The sequence below is a fragment of the Pinus tabuliformis genome, chromosome 7, assembly GCF_031772625.1.
Source record: "Pinus tabuliformis cultivar Carrire ecotype Pingquan chromosome 7, CPIR1, whole genome shotgun sequence".
Taxonomy (NCBI): domain Eukaryota; kingdom Viridiplantae; phylum Streptophyta; class Pinopsida; order Pinales; family Pinaceae; genus Pinus; species Pinus tabuliformis.
The window spans coordinates 1338700107-1338716989 of NC_142293.1; the positions used below are offsets into that span (position 1 = coordinate 1338700107).

The 16883-nt window shown below is 39.4% G+C and overlaps 1 long non-coding RNA gene across 1 annotated transcript in view; it reads right to left on the reverse strand.

Moving 5' to 3' along the window:
* Positions 1-12957, reverse strand: part of LOC149252510 (uncharacterized) — a 32747-nt gene extending 19790 nt beyond the window's left edge. Inside the window, exon 1 of the long non-coding RNA XR_016266065.1 lies at positions 11875-12957. This is a non-coding gene — a long non-coding RNA (uncharacterized LOC149252510). The remainder of the gene's footprint in view (positions 1-11874) is intronic.
* Positions 12958-16883: the final 3926 nt, after the last annotated feature.

Genomic DNA, 16883 nt, shown 5'->3' on the forward strand with positions numbered 1-16883 from the left:
TTACCATCCTAACCTTGAATCTCAATGTGTATATGGGTGACTTCACCTTCTCCAGCGATGCCGTGTGGGGGCAAGGTCATTTTTCAAGGTTTGCCTTCAGTGTGGGGCAAGGTCATTCTTTGGGAATTACATATTTGACTGCACACAATTCCGAAAGTCACCTCACATAAAGACAACCATACATGCACTACATGTAACCAAGAAATGCTTAAATGCATAACATGTTTTGGCCAGTCTTGGCCTCTGCCATCAACACTTTCATATTAATAAGCATAGTCACCACTGGATCTAATATGCCTATTGATGTGCCCCATCATATGTCAAAATATGCTCAATTCTTTAATTTGAACCTTTGTTGAAGGTTAACAAGAATCCAACTGACATATGGATAACTTGCAGCTTACTAAAAAAAGGATTTAGTACTCGGGATCTCCTTTCATCTAGACCAAGAGTTTACAGAGAATTATCAACTGCAGTCTCCATTTACATTTCAGCAAGTAGTATACCTATTTCTATGAACAAGATTGGTGTCGAAGGAAATAAACTAGTATCTCTTGAAACAACCATGTGAGTAATGATAACAAGAGTATGCATCTTCTACCTTATTTACGCTCTATATATCTTCATTACTTTTCAAGTTGACAGATCATGTAAACTGCGCACACCGAGATGGAACTATGCTCAATCTACTATGGCATCGATTAAATTTGGCTTATGATTTTTCTACAAAGTTAGGCTTATGATCATTTTTAACCAGGTGCAAGTTCAAGCTCCCAAACTTGGCCGAAATTTGAAACAATCTATAACATATTCCAGTCATGTCAAAGAGTTTGCTCCAAGTTCTGTGTTCCACAAGTATGCTCCACATTCTGTAAGTATAATCCAAGCATAGTAATCTAAGACCAATATGATGACCTAAAGACAATAATGAGATCCAAAATGAAGATCCAAGTTCCTTGGATGAATCTCGAAGTTCTGTTTACTAGAACATTGTCTACAAAATGATCGTGAGATGGAGTTCGAAGTGCACCCTAAGATGGAGTGAATCTGAGGTTCTTTTGTGAGGTTTGGCCTAAGACATTTTCATGATCCAAAGTTGCTAAGAATTTTTGAAAGAGCCAAGGATGATCTGGAGTCTTGATTTGAAGTAATCTGAAGTCTTGACTTGGAGTATTGATCTGCTTTGAATTTGAGGTTTGGTGTATTTTCTAGGGTTTTTGGACAAAACCATAGAGTAATCTATCCCTTGTGTAAAAGTACATTTAGGTTTTTGACTTTTTGATTTATAGGGTTTGCAAATTTAGAAAGGCTTGATAAGAGAATGCCTAGGGTTTTGGACAAAACCCTAGGATGAGATGCTCCCGCTAAAAGAAGAAACCCTAGGTCATGATAATGATGTCTAGAGCAAGAATGTTGATCTATTGGATAACTGCGAAAATACAAGATCAAAAGGGAGTTGTTACTCATCATAAAAGATACGTACTCTATCTCTCTTCCTTTAATATTATTGATTTCTCTAGTAATCTAGTCTCGTTTTATTTTCATTGCTTGATTGTAACTATTCTTCAGTGACCTCCTAGAGAGGATTGCAAGAACATGTTGAAGGTTGTCTAAGGTTGGAAGAAGTTTCTGACAAGTCCTGGATTCAAAGGGAGCTTTGAATCTTGAAAGGGTTGTGAATGTAGAAGGAGCTTTGAATCCAGAAAGAACTATGAATTTAAAAGAAGCTTTGATTCAGAGGGAGTAGTTTAATTCTTATGTATTTAAGTATTATTTTTAAATTATATTTAATGGCTAAAGCTGTGATAGGCCTTTGACAAGCCTTTGTCCTGGATGAAGTACATGTACTTCAGGGACAAGCTTGGACACATTAAGGTAAGTTCTCTCAGAAAGAGGGAGCATTAATGAGATAACAATAGGGGTAGAAGTTTGGCCCAGACTATTGTTGAAATCATACATTCTCCTAATTTAGAAAGTATGGTCTTTAAGGCCTAGTTACTCAGAAGAGTACGTACCTTTCTATGATTGGAACAACCACTCTATAAGAGTGAGTGCCTCTATCAAGCTCGTTTACTTGTTGAGTGAGCCTTTTGAGACCTTTGGCCAAGATAATGTCAACCCTGTGATGTGAGGATTTGTTAGGGTTTTGACCCTGTGGTGTGAGGAGTTAAATATGCTCTAGGGTTTGGCCAACCCTATGTAGTTGGAACTTGGAACACAGATGTTCTTGGAGTTTTGACCTTGGTGATGGAAAACCTATACTAGTTTGTATACGATGTGGTTGAGGCACCGATCAGATCATGGTGACTAGTTGTTGTACCTTAGGCTAGGTAGCCTGTATGATGGTACATAAAGTTGTGGTACCTTAGGTTGAATAGGCTGTATGATGGTACATAGGGTTGGTACCTTAGCAGTAGCCTAGATGGTACCTAGATCCCTATAAGATGTTGGGTTGGTACCTTGGCAGTAGCCTAGATGGTACCTAGATCCTTGAAAGATGTTGGGTATGTACCTTTGCAGTAGCCTAGATGGTACCTAGATCCCTGAAAAATGTTGGGTCGATAACTTGGCAGTAGCCTGGATGGTATCTAGATCCGTGAAATAATGTGTTGGTTTAATGCCTTGGTAATCACCTAGATGGTACCTAGACCTATAGATCAACATGTCTTTTGGATTGGTGTCTCAACAAGAGCCTAGATAACACCTAGAGTCTTGGAGAAGCATGTCTGTTGGGTTGGAATCATGGCTGTGAAGAAAGAGTAATTATCATTGTGAACTTGGTTGAAGAAATTTTTGGAGGCAACTTTGATGAGCAAGTTCCTCCCAGTATCATGCTCAAATCTTTCTACAGTGAGCTTGTTTGGTATTAGGCCTAAGACGAGGCCTTTGGAGTTTCACCTAGACTATGTATGGAGACTAGTTGTTTGATGGTGAATCTCGATCATAATTATGTTATAGTACCATAGGATAATGGTATTATGAAGTGTGTAACCTTATTCTTAAAGAAAGATTTTAACAGAGAAAATCTGGATAGTCATTATGAATACCTCCCTAGCTAAGAGGGAGTGTTGATGTAGTACAACCGTTCATAGTCCCGAAGATTCCTACTCTCATAAGGTATGGGATGACCACTCTGCATCAACACTGCCCCAATGCCCTCACCTGATGTGTCACACTCCAGTATAAAGGGTTGGGAAAAATTCGGTAACGCAAAGACTGGGAAAGTACTCATGACCATCTTGAGGTGCTCAAAGGCCTCTTGCACTGTGTCTGACCAACTGAGTGCCCCCTTCTTCATGAGGTCTATAAGGGGTGCGACCAACTGAGAAAACCCCCTCACGAAGCGCTTGTAATATGTGCATATGCCCAGTAATCCCCTCACCTCCGTCACATTACTTGGTGTGGGCCAATCAAGGATGGCGGGAATCTTCTCCTGGTGGACTCTAACTCCGTCCTCTCTTATCACATACCTTAGGTACAACATCTTGGTTAGCCCAAATTCACACTTGGATGTCCTGGCATAAAATTGTTGCTCCTCCAGGATGCTTAAGACCTATTCCAAGTGTTGTAGGTGCTCCTCCCATGTCATGTTGTAGATAAGCATGTCATTGAAGAACACCAAAACAAAACTGCACAAGTGCTTGCAGAACACATGGTTCATGCAATACTAAAATGTGGTTGGGGCATTGGTGAGTTTGAAGGGCATCACCAAGAACTTAAAGTGCCCCTTGTGGCACCTGAATGCTTTCTTCAGAATGTCCTGCTAACACACTCGAATTTGATGGTACCTTGTGCGCAAGTCTACCTTAGAGAAGTACTTGGCTCCTCTAAGCTCATACATCAGTTGATCTATACGGGGCATGGGGTACTGGTTCTTCAAAGTCTTCTATTTAGCGCCTAGTAGTCGATGCACATGCGAAGGGTCCCATCCTTTTTCTTCACTAGCACCGCCGATGAAGCAAAAGGGCTAGTACTAGGCCTGATATGCCCTAACACCAATAGCTTCTAGATGGACCTCTCAATATCGTCCTTGCAGGCCTCAAGGCGTTGATAAAGAGTAGTGATAATTGTATGTACACCCTCTTCCAACTCAATGGTGTGCTCAAACCCTCGATCAGGAGGCCTTCCTGGACAGATCTCCCAAAAAACTGTTTGATGTCTCTCCAACAACACAAAGATGTCTGGATGACCCAGTCATGCCTAAGTTCTTGCCTCTGAAATCATGAGCACCACCGCTCACTCTATACCACCACGCCACATGTCTGCTTCCATCCGATGGACGTATATTGACTATGGTAGGTAGGAGTGCATACCCCTCAACACTACCAACTTTCCATTTGGGCCCATGAACTCCATCTCCAGTTTCCTCCAATCGGTAGTGACCCACCCCAATGAATATAACCATTGGACACCCATCACCACATTAGTGTTTGGAACATCAACCACAAAGAAATGGTTAGTCATGGAATAGTTCCCCATAATCAAAGTTAGACTAGGGACATATCTCATGCACCGCATAGTTCGGTCTCCTGGTACCAATATCAAGACCCCTCAAATGCCTCTATATGTATGCCTCTCTGGTCCACCATCTAGGAATCAATAAAATTATGGGTAGCCCCACTGTCCACTAATACTAACACACACTGCCCCTGCACTGTGCCCCTGTTCCGTAGTGTCAAGTACTTTGGAACTTCCTGAAGTGAAGCAAGAACTCCCCTGGTGGGAACAATTAGCCCTCCTCACCGAGGTGGTGGCGGCGGCGGTGGTTCTCCTCCTGCAAACTGTGGTCCTCCGTCGCCATTGTCTATCTCTTGCTCAGCCTCATCCTCCTACTCACCATCTGAGTACACCTTGATGTAATGGGCCTTGCCCTTGGTGCACTTGTGCCCTGGTACCCACAGATCTTGGAACGTGAAACACAACTTCCTCCTCCATAGGTCCCTCCAAGTCTCGTCATCCAACTTGACCACACCCAATCTCCCTCTAAGGATGATGAGTATATTTGCTCCCCTAAGGAGCCACGGGCACAGTGGGTATAGGGGCCTTGGTATTGGGAATTGCATCAATCATGTCTCGGGTCTTGGAAATGATGTCCATCAATGTTGTGGGCTTGTAGGCCCTCATCCATCCACACAAGGGATCTGATAACCCCTCTACAAACAACATAATCAACTGAGCTTGAGAGATGTACGACACCATTACAGCTAGACTCTGGAACTACGATATGTAAGCCTCTATGCTGCCCATTTGTCTCAAGTGTGCCAACTCCATGAAATGCAGCTTGGGGTCCCAATAGAACATTTTTGTAAAATTAGATTGTCCATTATTGAGAAAAACCATAGTTTTTGGAGATAGTAAGATAATACATTCTTTAGCTAGTGGAATCAAATGAGAGGGTGCTCGTAGATGAAATTCGATGTTAACAATCCAATGAAATCGATGATTTTTCGATGAGACTCATGGTTACAATTTAATGGCGAGATGCAAATCCCTTCCTAAAGCTCTTTAGGGAGACAATGGACATTTGTTGCTTGGGCATAAAATATAAATCGAGCGACATAATTGAGTTTTGTAAGTTTTTGCTAGTGCGTTCAACCAAGGACCAAGTGGGAAAGCTACCCAAAATCACCAAATTTATTGTCTTGAATAATAGAATCTTAATGCATATATTACATTGTCCTTTATTAAGCAAAACCCTAGTTTTGGAGATTTGCAAATAAAAACCTTTTTAGGTGGTGGAATTAGATGAGAAGGTTGGCACTAGTTATAATTCGATGTCAGGAGTTCAACATAATAGACAATTGTTTCGGTTGAAGTCCCATTTAGAGTTTAAACTTTATTGCAAGTTGCAACTCACTTCCTAAAATCATTCAAGGAGATAATGAGAATTTGGTATGGAGGTATAAAATCCAAACCAAGTAGCATAATTGAGTTTTGTAAGCTCTCACAAGTGTGTTTGCCCAGAGACCATGTGGGCACACTACCCACAATGTCGCGACATATTGTCTTGAAAAATAGAACCTTAGTGCAAGAATTACATTGTCCATTACTGACCAAAACCATAGTTTTGGATATTGTCAGATAAAACATTTCTTAGCTAGTGGAATTAGATGAGATGGGTGCGCCAAAATGTAGTTTTATGTTAGGAGTTCAAGCTGATCGATAGTTTTTTTATTGGTATCTTGTGTAGGGTTTTCTGGCATGTTGCAACTTGCTTCTTGAAGCCTTATTGGGATAGAATGAAAATTTTGTTTAGGGATATATAATCCAAACTAAGAAACATGATTGAGTTTTGTAAGCTCTTACAAGTGTGTTTAGCCAAGTACCATGTGAGCACACTACCTAGAATCGCCCAAGTTATTGTCTTGAAAAATAGAATATTAATTCAAAAAGTTGCATTGTCTCTTATTGAGCAAAATCCTAGTTTTCCGAATTGTCAAATAATACCTCCTTTATCTAGGGGAATCAGATGAGATGAGTTTCCCTAGCTATAATTTGATGTTATTATTCCATTGCAATCGAGGGATTTTCAATTGGATTTTCAGTTGGAGTTTTATAGCAAGTTGCAACTCCCTTCCTAAAACCATTTGAGGACACAATGAGATTTTGGTCCATGGGCATAAAATATAAATTGGGAAGAAAATGTAGATTTTCTGTAGATTCACAAGCTCAAGTAATCTGCTAAAACAAGAGACAAGAATCTACTTCTACTTTCAACTAGCAGAAGCTAATAGATCGATGAACACAATAACACAAGAAGAAGATAAAAAAATGGCACAACACAAAAAGTTTTTATGGGGAAAGCCACTGCTCAAAACCCCGCTTATCTGTATTGCATTAATCAGAAATATGAGTGAAGATACAAAGCTTGTTCTCACAAGAACAATTCCACACAAGTATGCTCAACTCTCTCCCTCACAAGCCTGCTCTTAGCCAACACTTAGCCAATTTCCACTGCCTGCCAAGCCCCTATTTCCTTGCGCAATTCCTAGGATGAATAGCCCATATTAATGGGAATCTAGTGCACCAAAACTGCGCAATCCAATCTAGGTCCTCTTCTTGAGTGCATGCATGATCTATACAGCTCAAAAAATTATACAACAAATAGTAAACTGTCCCTGCACTCTAGTTTCAACTGGGTCTTTCTCAAAAATGAGTTTTCGATGAGAGAATCTTCAGTTAACTGGAGTAGCACCTGTGGATACACTAGTGCATTAACTGACTGCTAATCCTCTACTAGTTCAACAAACAGTTAGAAACTAGTTTAATTGTCTATAACTCAGTAAACTGAGTTATCTAGTTCCACTCAATCTAAACTCATACTGGACCCTTAAAACTTAGGGAGAACACTTACATGACTTTCAAAAGACTTCCAACTCGAAATTCCTAAGTTAATTAAGCCAATTAAACTTAATTAACTATTTACAAGTTGCTATGAGAATAGAATTCTATTTTAATTATCAGTTTAAATTCAAGGACAAATTTAATCTGGAATTTCTTGTTGCCATTTCTCAACAGAAAAATTGAATTTTCTATGCTCTTGCAAGTGTGATCAACCATGGACGACATGAACACACTGCCCATAATCACCTGGGCTATTTCCCTGAGAAATACAACCTTAGTGCAAAATTTACATTGCCCAATATTAAGCAAAACCCTAGTTCAGGAGATTGTCAAATAAAATAGTTTTCGATAGTTGAATCAAATGAAATGTGTGCCACTAGCTGTAATTTGATGTCAAGAACCCAACACAATCAACAATTTTTAAATTGTCATCCTGATTGAGTTTTATGGCGAGATACAACTCGCTCCCTGAAGTCATTTAGGGACACAATGAGAGTTTGTTCTTGGACAAGACCTCTGGAATTACTGGTCTGGACATTGGGATAGGTTGCATAAGCTAGGGGGTGGTAGTTGCATTGTTGGTTGCCAATGGTTGAAAGGAGAATCATAAACCTTGCCCCAATGCCCACACTGTGCTGAGTGTTTAATTAACTGAGATGCCCAAATATGTCCATGCATGGTTACAAGGTTACATTTCTGCGTGTGTAGGTTCTAATTTGTAGAGAAGACTAATGGATATAAATTTGTAAACATGAGTGTGACTGGTAAATTTAAAACTGTGTTGTTTTAACCCTAAGATAAATCTACAGATCTCCTGGATAGTATTACCCTTAAGTAATATTGATATAAGGCAAGATCTGTGGTTGAGGGTACCTTGAAGAAGGGAAGCCTTAGGTTGTCTGAAGACTAGGCCACTAGGTGTTCTGATCCTTCAAAAGTCTCATACATAGCATTTGCATGGTGTCCACTTATTGCATTAAAAGGCTCATTGGCATGATATCTGGAGGTTTGATGGAATCCCGATGAAAGTTGTCTGTTTATGACACAAACTTGTCCCAACTGACATATTGATTGTAGGTACACTAGACCTATACACCTTTGTTCCCAGTATTCCCTGCAGTATCCCCTGCTCCTGATAAGTGCCGCATTGTTATTGGTGTCTCTGATATAAATATGCAGTAGTGAAGGTAACTTCTGTACAAATATTTGAGCTCCTTACACATATAGTAAAGAGGTATTCCTCTGAGCACATGGAAAATGACAAGTATTACTCATCATAGTGTATTCAAAGGTCTTTGACTTTCAATGTTAGATGCAGACACCACTTTCTAGCCTGAATCCTGCAACGCATTCTACAGTAAAAGACAAACATCACTTCCCAGCCCTCAAGACTGTAAATGGTAAACTTTTGAGTTCAAATTTAGCAGTAATTACAGTAGGTATGCACAGAAATGAGATGATTCCCTTAGCTCAGAAATGATGACTTGCATGTGTATCGTTGATATTTAATTGCAATGACAGTGTGTGCGTGAATGGAAGAATTTCCTTTGTTTGTCAACTATGTCTTGTACTTAGATTGCTGATATTTAATTGCAGTGACAGTGTGTGTGTGTGAATGGAAGGATTTCCATTGCTTGTCAACAATTTCTTGTACTTAGATTGCTGATATTTAATTGCAGTAACAATGTGTGTGTGAATGGAAAGATATCCATTGCTTGTCAATAATGTCTTGTACCCACATTGCTGATATTTAATTACAATGACAATGCGCGTGTGAATGGAAGGAATTCCACATCTTATCAATGGTGTCTTGCATGTGTATTGTTGATATTAAGGTGTAACAGTAGTGTGTGAGTGAATGGAGAGTTTCCATAGCTTACCGATGATGCCTTGCATTTATATTGCCAATATTTAATTGCAATAACAATGTGTGTGTGTGAATGGAAGGATTTCCAAAGCTTATCAACGTGCTTGGAATTTGTACTACCGATATTTATACAATGGTATATGCAGGGAAGTAATTTTCCAAAACATGAATGATGCCTTGTGCTTGTAGTGAGGGTATTCAAAGTTTTCAGGTATACTCTCTAAGGAGATGGGCAATATCATTGCCATCCACAACACATGCCAAATTTCATAAATGAACTAACACTGCCATGAGCATAACCAAGCAGCCAAGGTCAGATTGCTACAAGAGGATTTTGCCATATGAAGCAAGGTCATCACATTATGTTAAAAGCCCATCCATAAGTCAGAACCTAAGGATAAGATGGTGACCATTCCTTAGGCAAGTTGACTCTCTACGTTTGAAAAGTTCTAGGGCTTTCATTAGAAACTCCATTGCCAGACATAAAGGATATCACGAAGGATGCTCCAACAAGCACCATAAATCCATGCATATGGAGGTACATGCACAATCAGCTGCCAAGAGGAGTCAATGGTAGGAATAAGGAGACCATAAAACTCTGTGAATAAGGAATGGCAGTGAAACTCAAATAGGACGGCTTCACTGCCATTCACATGATCACCAAACACATCTCCTAATTAGTCTGGAAACAACACGCCACCAGTCCCATGAGACCCATCACTTTAATAGATGTCAAATTGACTGTCATGGATATGTCTGCCAGAAAATATCCAAGTCCTAACGTTTTCACCACAAATTTCTTCCACCACATTTGGTTCGCCATTAAAAATGAGGTCTAGGCATTGAAAGAAAAGTTACACCAAATATCAGGTGCCTTTCCAACCATAAAGGCTATCTTCATCACTCTAATTCCAAAAGAGGACAAAGCACTCAATCCATCCAAATTCCAAGCTATAGGTCTCTTCTATGTTATTTACAAAATGAGATGAGAGGGGTGCACAAGCTGTTGCTGTAATACAATGATTGCAGCCTGTAGATCTAGTCACCTCTTAAGGTTTCCATCTGACACCTCTACTAGATCTAACACTGGTGGATTTTTACAATCAAGGGCTCTATACCTTGGCTCATTGAGGTTTTTTACTTTTCAACTTCCACTAGATCTACTCCCTTCAACCATCAAAAAATTGTGACGTGCATATTTTTTCACTAGTGTGCCTGATTACAATCAAACTGCAAGATGCAGAATTTTGGCTCCATTTCCACATTGGGGTCATAATAGTGATTTTGTGTAGTATTGTAGGTGTTATGCCCTCAAGAGGTTTTCCCTCCTTACATATCAAAGCCCTATATTGCAAGGTAATTTTTTCCTTGCCTAGGAACTAGATTGAAGTCTGCCATCAAAGGCCAAATTTATATGCCACTTCTGAATTGGTATCATAATAGTGATTTTGAAAAGTATTGAGGAAGTTATGACTATTTTATGTTACGATTTTGTTCAAACTCACTTGGAGTCACAATCCTCATGGAAAAGGGAGATCCATTGGATGTAAAATTTTCTTATTTTTTTTACAAACTCTAGATCTATTTATGTTGCTTCATGGCATACTGACAGTCACAGAATTAGATTTTTCTGTGCAAGATCTAGCATACCAGAAAGATGCATTTGCACAACCACCACATTTGGGAAACCATGATGGTCATGTTCAAGACCATTTCGCATGTCCTCCAACCATCATTGATCTCTAATCAAGAGATCTTACTCCTATGACTTTTTTTGTAATGTCAATGATCTTTATTTTGCTCCAACATCTTCTCTCTCACCTAATTCTCTTCTTGCTGACCCCTGCATGCTCAGTAGCAGCATAACACTTTGAGCGTTATTATTCATTAAGTTTTGTACCTCTTGAATTGGAATTAGGTTAGGTAGCTACATAGCAACTTTGAGTTTTCTTCCAAGTCTGGGTACTTGTCTACGATTTCTAGCACATATGCAAGCCTTGAAAGCATGAGAATGTGCAAGAATAAACTCTTGGGATAAATACCCATTTCATTGTAAGGGCTTATGTTACGTTGCTGTTTTCTGCTGGATCTAATCTTGCTCATAGATTTGTCAAGGTTAACTCATGACTGGTTCATAAATCTTGCTGGTGAGGCTACTTCTACACAGGTTTAGGAAGGCCAACTGACTCAAAGCGGCAATGGCTTTACGCCATGCTGTCCTTGAAGCTACATGCCCATATAACATCAGATCTGTTATTTACATAGGTGCCAATGTAATTGTGGTGTCTAGTTGAATGAATCCACAAACACTATCCCAAAATTACAGATCTGTGGTTAAAGATGAGATCGATCTAGTTGGATTCAAGCCAAAAAGATGACAGAGAATCAAGATGGGTTCAGCAAGTCAAAGGAGCTGGAATACTTCCTTTAAGGCCATTCAAAGTGTGGACCCTCTCAAACTTCCAAGTTTTGCCCCTTAAAGGTGAGTAGAATTAGACAGTTCCTTTGAAATAAAACCCCACTGTGAACTAAAACTAAGGTCATGTATTCCCAGAGCGCTTTAAGCTACACAAACTATGATGGAATTCTTTCAATGACAATTTTTTTTATAAGATTCAGAGTGCACAATAACTAGAGATTGTGAAGCGATGAGGAAATGATACCTTCCAATCCTAATTTAGAGAATATTGTGGCAACCAATTCTCTGGTGTGTTGCATACACCAAATACCATTCCAAGGACATGCATTCTCTGAGTTTTCAGAGGTAAATTTGGACATCAATCAAGTTGAATCAGAAGGACAAAAGAGCCCCCACGTCTCTGATTTCTCACCCCACCCGCGTCTATCATTCATATGAACGGACTTGCTTTCTCCAGCATGCGTTCATTCAAAACAAAAGCAAGTTACAAGAAAACTTCCACCCAGAAGATCATATATAAAATCTTCTTAATGATCTGAATATGGCTTCTCAGAGCGATTAATAGTTGCAGCAGTTACAGTGGCTGGAGCCATGGTGGATGCCCAGAAACTTCCTGAAACATTTCATTCTTTATTTCTTGTGTCCATAAATAGATACAGGTCTGATTAGACCTTTCTAGTGGGTGGAAATATCAAAACAGAACTGATAAGACCGGGTCTGATTAGACCTTTCTAGTGGGTGGAAATATCAAAACAGAACTGATAAGACCGGGTCTGATTAGACCTTTCTAGTGGGTGGAAATATCAAAACAGAACTGATAAGACTGATTTACTATAGAGGGCTGAACTGGATGGCCAGTAGACTGAACGGTGTCCATAAATAGCTACAGGTCTGATTAGACCTTTGTAGTAGGTGGAAATATGAATCCAGATATGATAAGACTGATTTACTGTAGAGGGCTGAACTGGATGGCCACTGAACACATAAAGTTTGGTCAGGTCAAGTCTGGATGCACCAAAGAGAACTGAACTCACACCTCGAAATACTTTATGTAGTTCAACCAACTGAATTATCCATAGCACTAGGTGGTGCCTTTATTTTGCTAAATAGTTCTAGCGCACTACCTTTGCATGTTGTATATGTACTTGTATGTTTCTTTGGTAGAGATTTGTCCACCATGAGAAAGACTGCCCCAAGAATGCCTATCTGCCCTCTTAGACAGAGCAATATCTGCATGATAGAGATGAGATCTGTAATTTTCCCATTTGACATTGAGCTCCATCAGAAGAGCCAAATTTTCAGCATGTGGCCAACTGGAAGAGGAGGAAATGACAGATTGTTGGCAGCCAATATCAGCAAGAGTGAACAGCTCATGCCCGTGAAGAAACTAGATGATTGGGGGAGGAAGAATGTGATTCCCAGCCAATCCAATGATTGCATCAAGGTCAATGCGAATTATGTCGCCACATCTAACCATCCATATTATATATCCCTGTATCCAAGGCTTAGATTTCGTCAAGATATTCCAAATGAAAGACACATTATTCTTAACCGGAGCCCCAACTAGGATCCAGTTTTCCAGGGTAGCATGATTGAGATATTTTTTAATAATGATTTTTTGCTAAATACCTTGGCACTTGAAGGCCGTCCATAGATTTTTGATGAGAAGTACCAGATTGAAAGTGTGAGTGTGTTTGATGGCCCAACCTCCATCAATGGGCTTGCAAATTGAGTCTAGTTTAGATAGGTGAAGCGTATTTTTGTAACCGGACCCAACCCATAAGGAATCTGCCATGGTGGAGTTGATTTTGTGAATAATTGACATTGGAAAATGAAACAAATGCATCCAGTAGACAATGATACCTTGTAGGACTACCTTTATCATGACCATCCTACTGTCTAAAGAGAGCCATCTGTTTTCCCATAACCACAGTTTATTTTCAAAATTTTGAATGAGCCAATGCAAAAACCTCTTCTCATAGTTACTGGGCTTCAGCAAAAGGCCTGACTCTAATCCCAAATAATTCTATAATTTTTTTAGTCTTCCCATCCTCCACACAGTGGAGAAATGACAGATCGTTGGCAGCCAAAATCAGCAAGAGTGAACAACTCATGCCTGTGAAGAAACTGGATGATTGGGGGAGCAAGAGTGAACAACTCATGCTCTAGGGTGCACTTGTTGTGCTTTTCCCGGCAGTTGCCTTTGGAACCTATTCTAAATGACAACAGACAAGTGATGCTATTCTAAATGACAATAGACAGGTGATGTTTTTCATTGACAATGATCTGCCTGATTGTTGTGCACTATTCAATTTTGCAATTATCTTTAATGCCTGCACCTGTAAACTTTACTGAGATGACAACTAAATTGATTATATAGTTGTTTGTCTTAGTGCCTGTATTTCTGAACTTTACTGGTAACTGTAGTAATGCTAGAGTTGTTGCCTTCTTGCCCGTGCTTTTCAGCTTTGTTTGGACAATAACATTACTACATTAATAGCTAGTTTGTAAATTGAGTCCGTCTTAAAGGAATTCATAATAGATCAAATCATGGTGCTGGTGCTAAAAATGCTTTGTTTGAGCATTTCTCTAATTTGTCTGCACAGGATGAGTGAAATGCTGACTGGAGAGCACTTGTGGATATTAGCCTTGGTCTAAGACTGCAAATTCTGCTTTGATTTTTCATTCACACTCTATCTAGTACTAGATGCATGGTTGGTTGGGGTCATGTATTGAGCTTGGACCCCACACCAACACAAGAGGATATATTTTTATACTTGATGCCCTTCTTTTTCCTAGTCAATCCAATTCCGGGGTGATCCAGATTAATACAAGTCTTTTTTTTCCTGAAAGAAGGCCCTTTTGATTGTTAGTAGCTCAAGACCCAACGATTCATCATTATTAAGGTTTTCCACATATGTATCTATTGAGATAGGGGAAGTATCCATTTCTGTATTTTTATATGAGGGAGGATATGAAGCCGAAGACCTCAGGTCTGGATATAGATTGGAATATTTGTCTTTGGCAATGTGTCAGTGTTGACTTGCCATATGAATGATAATATAATCTACATTATTTTCCATTATGCTATGTCTATGTGGCACCGATTGGGAGTCCATTCGAAGGATTATCTTTCCAAGAGCCATTTGACTAGTGTCCTTTATTCTGCAATTATGGATGAGAGCTTACTGGGCTTCAGCAAAAGGCCTGACTCTAATTCCAAATAATTCTACAATTTTTTTAGTCTCCCCATCCTCCACACAGTGGAGAAATGACAGATTGTTGGCAGCCAATATCAGCAAGAGTGAACAGCTCATGCCTGTGAAGAAACTGGATGATTGGGGGAGCAAGAGTGAACAGCTCATGCTCTATTGCTTCGTAGTATTCATTGGAGGTACCCAGATCAATGGATGGATAACGAGCTGCTTCAATGGTTTCATAAAATCATGTATTGAGCTTGGACCCCACACCAACACAAGAGGATATAATTTTATACTTGATGCCTTCTTTTTCCTAGTCAATCCAATTTTGGGGTGATCCAGATTAATAAACGTCTTTTTTGCCTGAAAGAAGGCCCTTTTGACTGTTAGTAGCTCAAGACCCAACGATTCATCATATATTTAGGTTTTTCACATCTGTATCTATATTGAGATAGGGGAAGTATCCATTTCTGTATTTTTATATAAGGGAGGAGATGCAGCCGAAGACCTCAGATCTAGATATGGATTGGAATATTTGCCTTTGGAAATGTGTCAATGTTGACCTGCCATATGAATGATAATATAATATACATTATTATCCATTATGCTATGTCTATGTGGCACCGATTGGGAGTCCATTCCAAGGATTATCTTTCCAAGAGCCATTTGACTAGTGTCCTTTATTATGCAATTATGGATGGGAGCCTCCTTAAGCACAAACATACGCAGTTCATTTGAGGGCTCCCGAGGGGTGTGTTCCATATTATATAAAGTAGGAACCTGATTGAAACCAGGAGCCATTCCATTCCTTTTGATACGATCCCCACAAAATCTGAGTGAACGTTCCGATATTAGATGTCTGGTATTATGGCACCCAAACATCTAATTGGGATTACCAGTAATCCACATGTTGTGTGGTTGAGTGAGGACCGTAGAAGATGTCAAGAGTTTCTAGCATACCTCCTTTGTAATCGAATTCAATAAAAAACCAAGCAACCCGTTTGTCCAGTGCTCAAGATACTGGCCCATTGTAACAGATACCTCAACGAGTTAAAACTCAATCCATGGACCATTGAAGAGTTAGATCCAGCATTCAGTATTGTAATGAGAATATATGAAAGACACCAATCTTATCTATGCATTCATAAGAAACATGTGATAAACAACTTTGGCAACTAGCCTTTAGTTGTTACTAGAGATGCATGAGAATATATGAAATACACCAACCTTATCTTATGCATTCATAAGCAACATCTGACAAACACATTTGGCATCTAGCCTTTAGTTTTTACTAGAGATGCATGAAGCATTATATAAACACAATGCAATCTTTTGGGAAGTCCATTCAAATGTGGAACATTATTATGGAAGCCAAGTCAAGCATTGATTTTAGACCTTGCATGCACATTTCATGGATTGTTGTAGTAGTGATATAAAAATGGACTAGGTCAGTTATATTATATATGTCAAAGATAGTTTAACTCGAAGTATGAAACTGCCATTTAAGCTATAAACCTAACTAAGTGGTCCAAACCTGAAACTGTGACCCTTGCAAATTGCATGTGCTACCAATTAATCATAGTTAAATGGTTTTAGATTGAATACGAGAGTAATCTTATGGAGGACCTATTGGGTTTGGAAAGTCACCATAGAACAAAGGCTAGTGGGTTAATCTCCTAAAACAAGGTGTTCACATAGTCTGCCGAGAGGTACATTTTGCATCAGGATAACCCCTAGACTGCTATCTTTTTATGAGGAAGCAAAAACATGGAAAATGTTTGGTTAGGTAGGAATACAACTTGTCAATTTGGTCTAGCTTGAGTGATTAAAAGAGAAGGTTGTTAGGCTCTCCACCATTTCATGGATTGATATAGTGATGAGACAAAAGAGGCTCTCTCTTGAGACTTGACTAGGTGATTCACAACAATTGTGGTGTTGGTGCCTTAACTTAGCCAGAAAATGCCAAAACTCTATTGATGCACAAAATTTATTACTGAATCTACCTCAGAGTATGCCATAGTCACTGAATATGACATGCATGGTTTTACCAAGG